Here is a 12,897-nt window from a genome sequence, read left to right as displayed (position 1 = left end):
TTCCAGCTTGTGCTTTATCCAGTTTGGCATTTCACATGATGTACTCTGAATATAATTTAAATAAGCAAGGTGACAATACACAGCCTTTTGGATTGGGTTATTTGTTTTTCTGGCGTTGCTTTGTATGAGCTGCTTCTATATTTTGGAAATTAATCCTTTGTCACAATAGTCATTTGCTATTATTTTCTCCCCCTCTGAGGGTTGTCTTTTCACCTTGTTTATAGTTTCCTTTGCTGTGCAAAAGCTTTTAAGCTTAATTAGGTTCCATTTGCTTATTTTTGTTTTTATTGATTCTAGGAGGTGGGTCATGAAGTATCTTGCTATGATTTATATCATACACTGTTATGCCTATGTTTTCTTCTAAGAGCTTTATAGTTTCTGGTCTTACATTTAGGTCTTTAATCCATTTAGAGTTTATCTTTGTGTATGATGTTAGGAAATGTTCTAATTTCATTATTTTACATGTAGTTGTCCACTTCTTCCGGCACCACTTATGAAGAGACGATCTTTTTCCCATTGTATATTCTTGCCTCCTTTGTCAAAGATAAGGTACTCATAGGTGCATGGGTTTATTATCTCTGGGCTTTCTATCTTGTTCCATTGGCTTATACCTCTTTTCTGTGCCAGCACCATACTGTCTTGATGTCTGTAACTTTGTAGTATAATCTGAAATCAGGTAAGTTTATCCCTCCAGTTCAATTCTTCTTTCCCAAGATTGTTTTGGTTATTCAGAGTCTTTGTGTTTCCATATGAAATGTGAAATTGTTTGTTCTAGTTCTGTGAAAAATGCCATGGGTAATTTGATAGGGATTGCATTGAATCTGTAGATTGCATTTGGTAGTACAGTCATTTTCAAAATATTGAGTCTTCCAACCTGGAAGCATGGAATATCCCTCCATCTGTTTATGTCATCTTTTATTTCTTTCATCAGTGTCTTATATTTTTCTGTATACAGCTCTTTTTTCTCCTTAGGTTTATTTGTAGTATTTTATTCGTTTTGCTGCAATGGTAAATGGGATTGATTCCTTAACTTCTTTTTCTGATTTTTCATTGTTAGTATATAGGAAATGCAAGTGATTTCTGTGTATTGATTTTGTATCCTGTCACTTGACTAAATTCACTGAATAGTTCTAGTAATTTTGTGACAGTGTCTTTAGGGTTTTTTCTATGTACAGTACCATGTCATCTGCAAATAGTTAGAGTTTTACTTCTTCCTTTTCTGCCTGGATTCCTTGTATTTCTTTCTCTTCTCTGTTGCTATAGCTAGGACTTCCAAACTATGTTGAATAATAGTGGTGAGATTGGGCACACTTGTCTTATTCCTGATCTTAAAGGAAATGCTTTTGCTTTCTCACCATTGTGAATAATATTTGCTGCAGGTTTGTTGTATATGGACTTTTTTATGTTAAGGTAGGTTTCTTCTATGCCCTTTTAAAATAATTTTTATCAAATAGGGTGTTGAATTTTGTCAAAAGCTTTTTATGCATCTCTTGAAATTTCATATGGTTATTATCTTTCAATTTGTTAATATTGTGTATCACATTGATTAATTTGCATACATTGAAAAATCTTTGCATTCCTGGGATAAATCTGACTTGATCATGGTGTATGACCTTTTAAATGTGTTATTGAATTCTGTATGCTGGAATTTTGTTGAGGATTTTTGCATCTATGTTCATCAGTGATATTGGCCTGAAATTGTCTTGTTTTGTGATATCTTTGTCTGATTGTAGTATCAGGGTGTTGGTGGCCCTGTAGAATGAACTTATAAGTTTTCCTTCCTCTGCAATTTTTAGAAGAGTTTCAGAAGGACAGGCATTAGCTATTCTCTAAATATTTGATACAATTAAACTGTTAAGCCTTCTGGCCCTGGGCTTTTGTTTTGTGGAGATTTTTAATCACAGTTTCAGTTTCAGTGTTTGTAATTGGCTTGTTCATAATTTCTATTTCCTTTGGGTTGTCTTGGGAGGTTAAACTTTTCTAAGAATCTGTCCATTTCCTCTAAGTTGTCCATTTTATTAGCATATAATTGTTCCTAATAATCTCCTCTGATCCTTTGAATTTCCATATTGTTCATTGTAACCTCTCCTTTTTCATTCCTTATTTTGTTAATTGGATTTTTCTCTCTATTTTTCTTAATGGGTCTGGCTAATAGTTTGTCAATTTTGTTTGTCTTCTCAAAGAACCAACTTTTAGTTTTGTTCATCTTTACTATTTTTCCTTCATTTATTTTTCATTTATTTCTGCTCTGATGTTTATGATTTATTTCCTTCTTCCAACTTTGGGATTTTTTTGTTCTTCCATTTCCAGCTGTTTTTAGATGTAGATTTAGGTTGTCTGTTCAATGTTTTTCTTGTTTCCTGAGGTAGGATTTTATTGCTATAAATTTCCCTCTTAGAACTGCTTTTGCTGTATCCCATAGGTTTTGGGTGGTTGTGTTTTCATTGTCATTTGTTTTGAGGAATCTTGATTTCCTTTCTTATTTTCTCAGTAACCTCTTCATTACTTCAAAATGTATTGCTTAATTTCATGTGTTTGTGTTCCTTGCAGTTTTTTTTTTCCTGTAATTAATATCTAGTCTCAGCACTGTGGTCAGAGAAGATGCTTATTATGATTTCAATTTTCTTAAATTTGCTGAGACTTGATTTACTGAGACCACAAACATGTGATCTCTCCTGGAGAATGTTCCATGTGCACTTGAGAAGAAAGTATATTTTGCATTTGGATGGAAAGTCCTGAAGATATCAATTAGGTCCATTTGATCTAATGTTTCATTTAAGGTTTGGTTTCCTTATTGATTTTGTGTTTTGATAATCTGTCCATTTGTGTAAGTGGGATGTTAAAGTCCCTTACTATTTTGTGTTACTTGTCACTTCCCCTTTACCCCTGTTAGTGTTTGTCCTATGTATTGAGGTGCTCCTATATTGGCTGCATAAATATTTACAATTATTATGTCTTATTCTTGGATTGATCTCTTGATCACTATGTAGTGTCCTCTTGTAATAGTCTTTATTTTAAGGTCTATTTTGTCTGAAATGAGAATTGCCACTTGGCTTTCTGCTCCAGATTTCCACTTGCTTGGAGTATCTTTTTCCATCCTTTTACTTTCAGTCTGTATGTGTCTCTAGGTCTGAAGTGAGTCTCTTGTAGAAAGCATATGTTTGGATCTTGGTTTTGTATCCATTAAGCCAATCTGAGTCTTTTCTTTCAGTACTTTAAATATATCCTCCTATTCCCTTCTGGCCTTCAGAGTTTCTGCTGAAAGAGCAGCTGTTAATCATATGGGTTTTTCCTTGTATGTTATTTGGTGCTTTCTCCTTGCTGCTTTTAGTATTCTTTCTCCGTGTTTAATCTCTGTTAGCTTTATTAGTATGTGTCCTGATTTGTTTCTCCTTGGGTTTATCCTGCATGGTACCTTCTATGCTTCTTGGTCTTGATGGACTATTTCCTTTCCCATGTTGGGTAGTTTTCAATTATAATCTCTTCAAAAATTTTCTCACTGCGTTTCTTTTTCTTTTCTTCCTCTGGGAGCCCTATAACTTGAATGTTGGTGCATTTAACATTGTCCCGGAGGTCTGTGAGGCTATCCTCAATTCTTTTCATTCTTTATCCTTTATTCTGCTCTTTAGCAGTTATTTCCACCATTTTATCATCAAACACAATTATCTGTTTTTCTGCCTCAGTTATTCAACTCTTGGTTCCTTCTACAGTATTTTTACTTTCAGTAATTTTTGCTATTCATATCTGTTTATTTATTCTTTATTTCTTCTATGTCTTTGTTAATTATTTTAAATGCTTCCTCCAGTTTTTCCATTTTATTTTCCAGGCTTTGGAACACCTTTACTATCACTATTCTGAATTCTTTTTCAGGTAGTATTTGCTATTTCCTCTTTGTTTATTTGTTCTTGTAAGTTTCTACCTTGTTCCTTCATTTGTGCTGTATTTCTTATATTTTCATCTCTGCCCTCCCCCTCCCCTCCCACCCCCCACCCCCCGCCCCCGACACACAATTTGCTCCATTTGAGGTCTCCTTTTCCTATATGTTAGGGACGTATTCATTCTTCTTTCTGGTTTTTGTCGTCAGTGGGAAAGGTTGGTTCAATGGTTTGTGTTGATCTGGTTAGGGATGACTTGTTCCTGTGTTCTAGTAGGAGAATGTTAAGTTGTTTTTTTTTTTTCCCCTAATGGGAAGGACTAGGCTATGTTAAGTGGTATATTTTGGAGTGTCTGTATGATTCCTGTGTGTTAATAGTTCTTTTTGCATTTTTGTTGTTGTTTGGGTGAGGTGTCCTGCTGTGAATGCGTTGGCAACTGGGTGATATTAAGTCTGTGTGCAGGTGTAGGCTTTTATGGAAGCTGTCAGTAATTAATACCCCTGGGGTTAGGAGCTCTCTGGCGGTCTAGGATCCTGGACTCAGCACCCTCACTTCAATGATTCAGGCCTGATCCCTGTGTTCCCAGGCCAACTTTCCATCCACTTTTCAGCTCCTGGTCAGTCTCCTCTAATCTCCACATTAAAGTTAAATTTGTTGCATCTTGAAGATGGTAGAGTTAAACCAAAGTGGCAAAATATTGAAATGCAGTTAAGATTGGCTTTGCAAACTGCTCCCCACTCAACCGTGTCTCCCAGGACCCCCCTTAGCCATTATCCTTCTACTAAGTGTATTAGTCTATATTTTAAATGTAATTTCAGGGAAAAAGGCTCTCAATACATGTACTACAAAAGTCCATAAAGGCTTGATATCTTTGTATCTATAGTTCATAGTATGCTTCCTAGAAGACAATAAAATATCTCTTTCTGCTCAGTCATTTTCAGTTCTTTGAGAACCCATGGACTGTACCTTACCAAGCTCTGCTGTCCATGAAATTCTCCAGGCGAATATATTGGAGTGGGTTGCCTTTCCATTCTCCAAGGGATCTTCCCAAACCAGGAATCAAACCCAGGTCTCCTGCATTGCAGACAGATTCTTTACCATCTGAGTCAGCAGGGAAGCCCCCTCTTTCTCTCTCCCTCTCTGTTTATCTATCTTTTATCTATCTGTGTCTCTATCATTTATCTCAGAGAAGGCAATGGCACCCCACTGCAGTACTCTTGCCTGGAAAATCCAGGGACGGAGGGGCCTGGTAGGCTGCAGTCCATGGGGTCACTAGGAGTTGGATGCTACTGAGCAACTTCACTTTCCCTTTTTACTTTCATGCATTGGAGAAGGAAATGGCAACCCACTCCAGTATTCTTGCCTGGAGAATCCCAGGGACAGAGGAGCCTAATGGGCTGCTGTCTATGGGGTCGCACAGAGTCGGACATGACTGAAGCGACTTAGCAGCAGCATCATTTATCTACAGTTGAGTAAATGAGCACATGTTTATTTAGAAAGTTAAATATTTATAGTTTCCAAATAAACTAACATTAAACTGAAGTTCTAATTTTGTATATGACTTCACACATTTTGTTGACAAACTGATTTTCAAGGGAAATTTAGGTGGTCCACTAATAGATATGCCATATCAAAATAATGGAGGTTGTCTAAATATAAATTTCTGTACTTGTCTGATTTATAAAATATAACCAGTGAAATGTTTTTGAGAAATTAAACAATGTCATCATATGCTTTCACAAATCTAAAATATGATTGTATTTCATTTCTTGTAGACAAAAGACAATTATAATTTTGGAAAAAATCTAAACATCTAGACTAAGAGAGAAGGTTATAAACATTGCTAGGCCAGAAGTCATGTTGTTTAACTATCAGTCTATCTCTCAGAATGTCTTGTACATAATAGATGAACAATAAGTTTTTTTATTTAATTGAATAACCACCTGGAGGAAAGTTTGGGACATCCAGATTCTAGGAGATTTTAAAGACATTTTTAAAAGCGCTCCCCCCAAAAACAAAACAAAACCAAACAAAAACCCTGAAAGAAAAAAATGGAGCTGGAAGAATTAGGCTTCCTGATATCAAACTATACTACAAAGCTACGGCAAACCTATGTAAGGAAAACAGTATGGTATTGACAAAAAAATAGACATACAGATTAATAGAACAAGATAAAAAGCCAAGAAATAAACCCATGTACCTATGGCCAATTAATCTACAGCAAAAGAGGCAAAATATACAGTGGATGAAAGACAGTCTCTTTAACAAATGGTGAGGGAAAAACTGGACAGATATATGTAAAATAATGAAAATAGTAAAATCTCTAACACCATGTAAAAAAATAAAATGTACAAAAATAAGCTGCAGAATGCCAGGCTCTTCTGTCCTTCACTATCTCTTGGAGTTTGCTCAAACTCATGTCCGTTGAGTCCATGATGCCATCCAAACATCTACTCCTAACCTCAATCTTTCCCAGTATCAGGGTCTTTTCCAATGAGTCAGCTCTTCACATCAGGTACCCAAAATGTTGGTGCTTCAACTTGATCATCAGTCCTTTCAATGAATATTTAAGGTTGATTTCTTTTAGGATTGACTTGTTTGATCTCCTTGTTAAAAACAAACAAAAAAACTAAACATGGAGTTACCATATGGCCCAGGAATCCAACTCTTGGATATATATCTAGAGAAAATTATAATTTGAAAAGATACAGGCAACCCAATTCTCATTACAGCTCTATTTACCATAGCCAAGAAGACATGGAAGCAACCTATATGTCCTTTGACAGGTGAATGGATAAAGTAGCTGTGGTATACATATAAAATACTTAGGCATGAGAATTAAATAATGCTATTTGCAACAACATGGCTGAACATAAAGCTTATCATAATAAGTGAAGTAATCCGGAGAAAGACAAATATCATATGATTTTGCTTACATGTAGAATCTAAAAAAAGATACAAATGAACTTATTTACAGAACAGAAATAGATCCACAGCAATGGGAAGCAGAATTATGGTTACCAAAGTTGAGAGAGGAGGATAAATTAGGTGCTTGTGATTAACATATACACACTACTATGTATAAAATAGATAACCAACAAAGACCTGCTCTATGTCATAGGGGATTGTACTCAGTATTTTACTATAACCTGTAAGGGAAAAGAATTTTATAAGGAGTATAAAATGTGTGTATATATATACACACACATATGTATGTATATGTACATATATATAGAGAGAGGCTAATAGTGAAGTCGCTCAGCCATGTCCAACCCCATGGACTGTAGACTGCCTGGCTTCTCTGTTCATGGAATTTTCCAGGCAAGAATACTGGAATGGGTTGCCGTTTCCTTCTCCAGGGCATCTTCTTGACCCAGTGATCAAACCCTGGTCTCCTATATTGCAGGCAGTCTCTTCACTGTCTAAGCCACCAGGGAAACCCATATATATATATATATATCTCCAAATCACTGTGCTGTATACCTAAAACTAATACAACATTGTTAATCAACTATAATTCAATGAGTATAAAATACATTCCAAAATAATAATATGCTCTAAAATACATTCTAAAGTAATAATAAATTAAATTAACAAAAAAATAAAGCTAAAAAGGGTAGAAGAGGTAGAGAGTCATTATAGAGGAAAAATACAGTTAGCTCTGCTGGGAAGTCAGAGTGTCATTAGAATGGCCAATGCATATCTATAACCATAATTTTATTGTTACTCTGGGATTTGTACAGTAAACAGAGATACTTATGAAGTCTTATTTTGTGAACAAAATGTCTCCTCCTTAAATGAACCAGAATGGTGCAATTATTTTCCTTTCCTTCCCAGAAAAGGATCAAATTACAGTTAGAGCTCCAAGATAGAAGCTAATAATGTAATGGAAGAGATCTGCTTATTTTCTTCTTCCTTTCCAACTGTATCTCAGCGATATGGCAAAGTTTGTGACTTAATGTGAATGTGAATCTCTTTGTTTCTTGCAGCGCTTCCAGAAGAAATAGAAATAGAAGTAATGACTGACACACTCTTTTTGTTGTGAAAAACAAGAAATGAGCATTCACCTCTGCCTATAAATCTGTGTGTGTGCGCTGAGTCAGTCAGTCATGTCCAACTCCTGCCATTCCATGGACTGTAGCTCTCTAGGCTCCTCTGTGCATGGGCTTTCTGAGGCAAGAATACTGGAATGTGTTGCCATTTTCTCCTCCAGGGTATCTTCCTGATTCAGGGATTGAGCCGGCATCTTCAGCATCTCCTTCATTGGCAAGTGGATTCTTTTGTAAATCTGCTAGCAGGCAAATTTGTTTCGTAAGATCAGTTCAGTTTAGTCTCTCATTTGTGTCCAACTCTTTGGGATCTCATAGACTGCAGCAAGCCAGGCTTCCCTGTCCATCACCAGCTCCCAGAGCTTGCTCAAACTCATGTCCATTGAGTCAGTGATACCATCCAACTGTCTCATCCTCTTTTATCATCTCATCCACTGTTTCATAAGATAGGGCTAGAGTTTTACAGTCTTAAGAAAATCATAGTTTCAAGGAATAGTGAACAAGTTTTTTCATCCACTTCTGTTCTCTTGTAAAAATGAGTGACAGTTCTATTAAATATCTTCTTATCTAACCAGGAAGGCAAACAATGTGTCACAAAGATTGCTTATCCTAGAAGATACTGCACCTTTGTCTGCCAGCCTGGCCATGCTGTCAATAGGACTGAGGAAGATAATGTGTTAGAATATGAGTCCATTCTACTTTCTAAACACAGATTCAGAATCCTATTTCCTATGGTAGAACTAGCTAACTCCAGAGGCAAAGTATGAAAGGTAGAAAGTGTCATTTTGAATTGTATATAGGCTGTAATATAAAGCATTGTGTCATTTTAATGATTTTAAAACCACCTGCAATGCAGTAGGAGGACTTCCCTGGTAGCTCAGACTATACAAAAAATCTGTCTGCAATGCAGGAGCCTTGGGTTCAATCCCTGGGTCAGAAAGATCCCCTGGAGAAGGGAATAACTATCCACTCCAGTATTCTTGCATGGAGAATTCCATGAATAGAGGAGCCTGGCCAGCATATGAGAACACTTTGCATTTCTTAGAATTGAGACATCCTATTCCCCAATAATATTCTATATTACAATTTCAAAATATAAAACACTATCTCCATGTCCCTATTATATGCCAAAGAAAATGTTAGTCAATTGCAAACTCTCTTTCGCCCTCTATTTTTTCAGGACATTCTTTAAATGTTATGCCTTATTAACTATTGACTACCCTGTCCCTCAACCTACTACCACTACCCAGAATATATGCTCCAAGACAGCAAGTCCTTTTGCTTAATTTGTTGACATCTGCCTCCTCAATACTTAAGACTGAGCCCAACACTTAATAAAAGTGTTTTGAATAAATTATTCTCCTGTTACTGATAATGGCCATATAGGTTTTATCCTACAGAAAATGAGTCCCATTGAGATGAATTCCATTCTGTTCTTACCATGGGCTTGCCTCCGTCTGGGAGAAAAAATGCTCCTTTTTACAATACTCACAAAGACACCATAGGTGCTAGCAGGTTCTGCACTGGAGACCCTGAGAAGAAGTGAATAGCTCATTATTTTAGCACAATAAAAAACTGTGGAGCTGGAGGCAGAGGATGAATTCTGCCTGATTTCACCCATGCTCTCCCCATTATATCAAAAGCAAGTATTTACTTTTTGGCTAATGTTCTATACCTAATTCAGAGGTATATTGTGGTGAGAGTGGTAGTATTTCTCTTTGAAAACTTAACTGGAGCTCTGAACTCTCTCTGGACACACACACACACACACACACTTTGTACACAATTTTTAAGAGTTTGAAAGAAGACCTGAAACAAAGATTAGGAATTGTTACTTTAGTCGTTATTTCTGTATAGTCATTATTTTTGCTTGCTGTGAGCTAATTTGGAAATTGTTTCAGAATACCTCTCTTTTCTAATAAACATGTGTACTTGAGAAGTAAAGAAGGCAGAACACCAAAGAATCGATGCCTTCAAATTGTGGTGCTGGAAAACACTCCTAAAAGTCCCTTGGACAGCAAGGAGATTAAACTTGTGAATCTTGAGAGAGATCAACCCTGAATATTCACTAAAAGGACTGATGCTGTTGCTGAAGCTCCATTATTTTGGTGATCTGATGTGAACAGATGACTCATTGGAAAGTCCTTGATGCTGGGAAAGATCAAGGGCAGAAGGAGAAGAGGGCGTCAGAGGATAAGATGGCTGGATGGCATCAACAATGCAATGAACATGAACTTGGGCAAACACCAGGAGATGGTGAGGGACAGGGAGGCCTAGTGTGCTGCAGTCCATGGGGTCACAGAATCGGACACAGCTGGATGACTGAACGATACCACCAACACTTGATTTTAATGTGGAATCTAAAAACAACTTTAATTTTTCTCACTAGGTAAGAAGCATTATGGTCCATATTCTATGGTTCTATACCTCTCTTGTGCCCTGGTCAACTCCTGATACTTATGCAGTTCTACAATAAGCACTGAGAAGTATGTTTGTCAAGACAAATTTTATCAGAGCACTGATAATTTTGTGAAAAAAAATGGAGTGCAGTTGATTTAAAATGTTAGTTTCAGGTTTACAGTATAGTGATTCAGTTATGCTTACACATATGCTGCTTATCTTTTGCATTCTTTTCCCATATAGATTATTACAGAATATTAAGTAGATTTCCTGCGCTACACTTGTTCTTGTTGGTTATCTATTTTATATATAGTAGTGTATGTATGTTAATCCTATGCTCTGAATTTATCCCTTCCCTCCAACTTTCCCTTTTGGTAACCTTAACTTTGTTTCCAAAATCTGTGAATCTGTTTCTGTTTGTACATAAGTTCATTTATATCATTTTTTAAAAATTAGATTCCATAGATAAGTGACATCATATGACATTTTCTTTTTCTATCTGATTTACTTACTATGATAATATCTAGGTCCATCTATGTTGCTACAAAAGGCATTATTTCATTATTTTTTAATGGCTAAGAGGTTTTCAATTTATATATGTACCACACCTTATTTATCCATTTATCTGTCAATGGACAGACATTTAGGTTGCTCCCATGTCTTGGCTATTGTATTGTAGTGCTGAAATGAACATTAGGGTGAATGCATCTTTTGAATTATAACTTTCTCTGCATGTATACTCAGGAGTGGAATTGCTGGATAATAGTAGTTCTTTGTTTATATTTGTTTTCATTTTCATTATTCTAGGACATGGATCCAAAAAGATAGTGCTGGGATTTATGTCAAAAAGTATTCTGCCTATGTTTTAATCTAATTGTTTTAATAGTGTCCAACATTACATTTAAAGCTGTGATCCATTTTAATTTATTTTTGTGCATGGTGTTAGAAGATGTTCTAATTTCATTCTTTTACTTGTAGCTCTGCAGTTTTTCCAGCACCACTTATTGAAGAAATTTGGCTATACAGAGTCTTTTGTGTTTCATACAACTTGTATTTATTTTTGTTCTATCTAATTCTGTGAAAAATGCCATTGGTAATTTGATAGAAATTGCATCGAATCTGTAGATTACCTTGCATAGTTTAGTCGTTTTGACAATAATGATTCTTCCAATCCAAGAATGTGGCATATCATTTAGTCTGTTTGTGTCATCTTCAGTTCCTATCACTAGCATCTCATAATTTTCTGAAAACAAGTTTTTTACTTCTATGTTTTTTTTTTGTTGTTGTTGTTGTTGGAATTGAGAATGGGATTGTTTCCTTGATTTCTTTTTCTTATCTTTTGTTGTTAGTATATAGGGATCCAAGAGATTTCTGTACATAAAATTTATATCCTGCAACTTTAACAAATTCTTTGATAAGCTTTAGCAGTTTTCTGGTAGCATCTTTAGGATTTTCTGTATGTAGGAGCATGTCATCTGCAAACAGTGACAGTTTTGCTTCTTTTCCAATTTGTATTCTTTTTATTTATTTTTTCTGCTCTGATTTATATAAGTAGGACTTCCAAACTATGTTGAATAAAAGTGAAAAAATATTTCCCTTGTTCCTGAATTTAGAGGGAATGTTTTCAGCTTTTCACCTTTGAGAAGGATATTCCCTGTAGGTTTCATAGATGATCTTTATTATATCCTCAGTTTCTGGAGAGGTACTGTCATGAATGTAGGGTGAACTTTGTCAAAAACATTTTCTGCATCTATTGAGAGGATCTTGATTTTTATTCTTCACTTTGTTACTGTTGTCTGTCACACTGATTAATTTGCAGATATTAAAGAATTGAGCTTCCCTGGTGGCTCAGATGGTAAAGAATTCACCTGCAATGCAGGAGATCTTGGTTTGATCCCTGGTTTGGGAAGATTCCTTGGAGAAGGGGATGGTTATCCACTCCAGTATTCTTGCCTGGAGAATTCCATGGACAGAGGAGCCTAGCAGGCTGTAGTCCATGGAAACACAGAATTGGATATGACTGAGTGACTAACATTACCAAAGAATATTTGCATCTCTGGGATAAGTCCCACTTGATCATGGTGTAAGATCTTTTTAATGTATTATTGGAATTGGAATGCTAGTGCTTTGCTGAGGATTTTTGTGTCTATGCTTATCAATTATATATACACACACACACACATACACATGTATTTTACTGTTGTATCTTTGCTTGGTTTTGTGTCAGGGTAATGATGGTCTTCTTCATTGAGCAAGGGAGTCTTCCTTCCTCTGAAATTTCTTGGACACTGTTCAGAACGATAGGCGTTAACTGTTTTTAAATGTTGATAAAATTCACCTGTAAGGTCTTCTGGTCCTGAACTTTTGTTTGTTGGGAATTTTTAAATCACTGTTTCAATTTCAGTACTTGTGATTTATTTGTTCATATATTCTTGATTCAGTGGTTTAGTGATTCTTCCTGGTTCAGTCTTGGAAAGTTGTACTTTTCTAGGAATTTTTCCATTTCTTCTAAGTTGTCTGTTTTATTTGTATACAGTTGTTTGTTATTATTTCTGATGCTCCTTTGCATTTGT

This window comes from Bubalus bubalis, chromosome 22, assembly GCF_019923935.1.
Source record: "Bubalus bubalis isolate 160015118507 breed Murrah chromosome 22, NDDB_SH_1, whole genome shotgun sequence".
NCBI lineage: Eukaryota > Metazoa > Chordata > Mammalia > Artiodactyla > Bovidae > Bubalus > Bubalus bubalis.
This window is presented reverse-complemented; position numbering follows the sequence as displayed.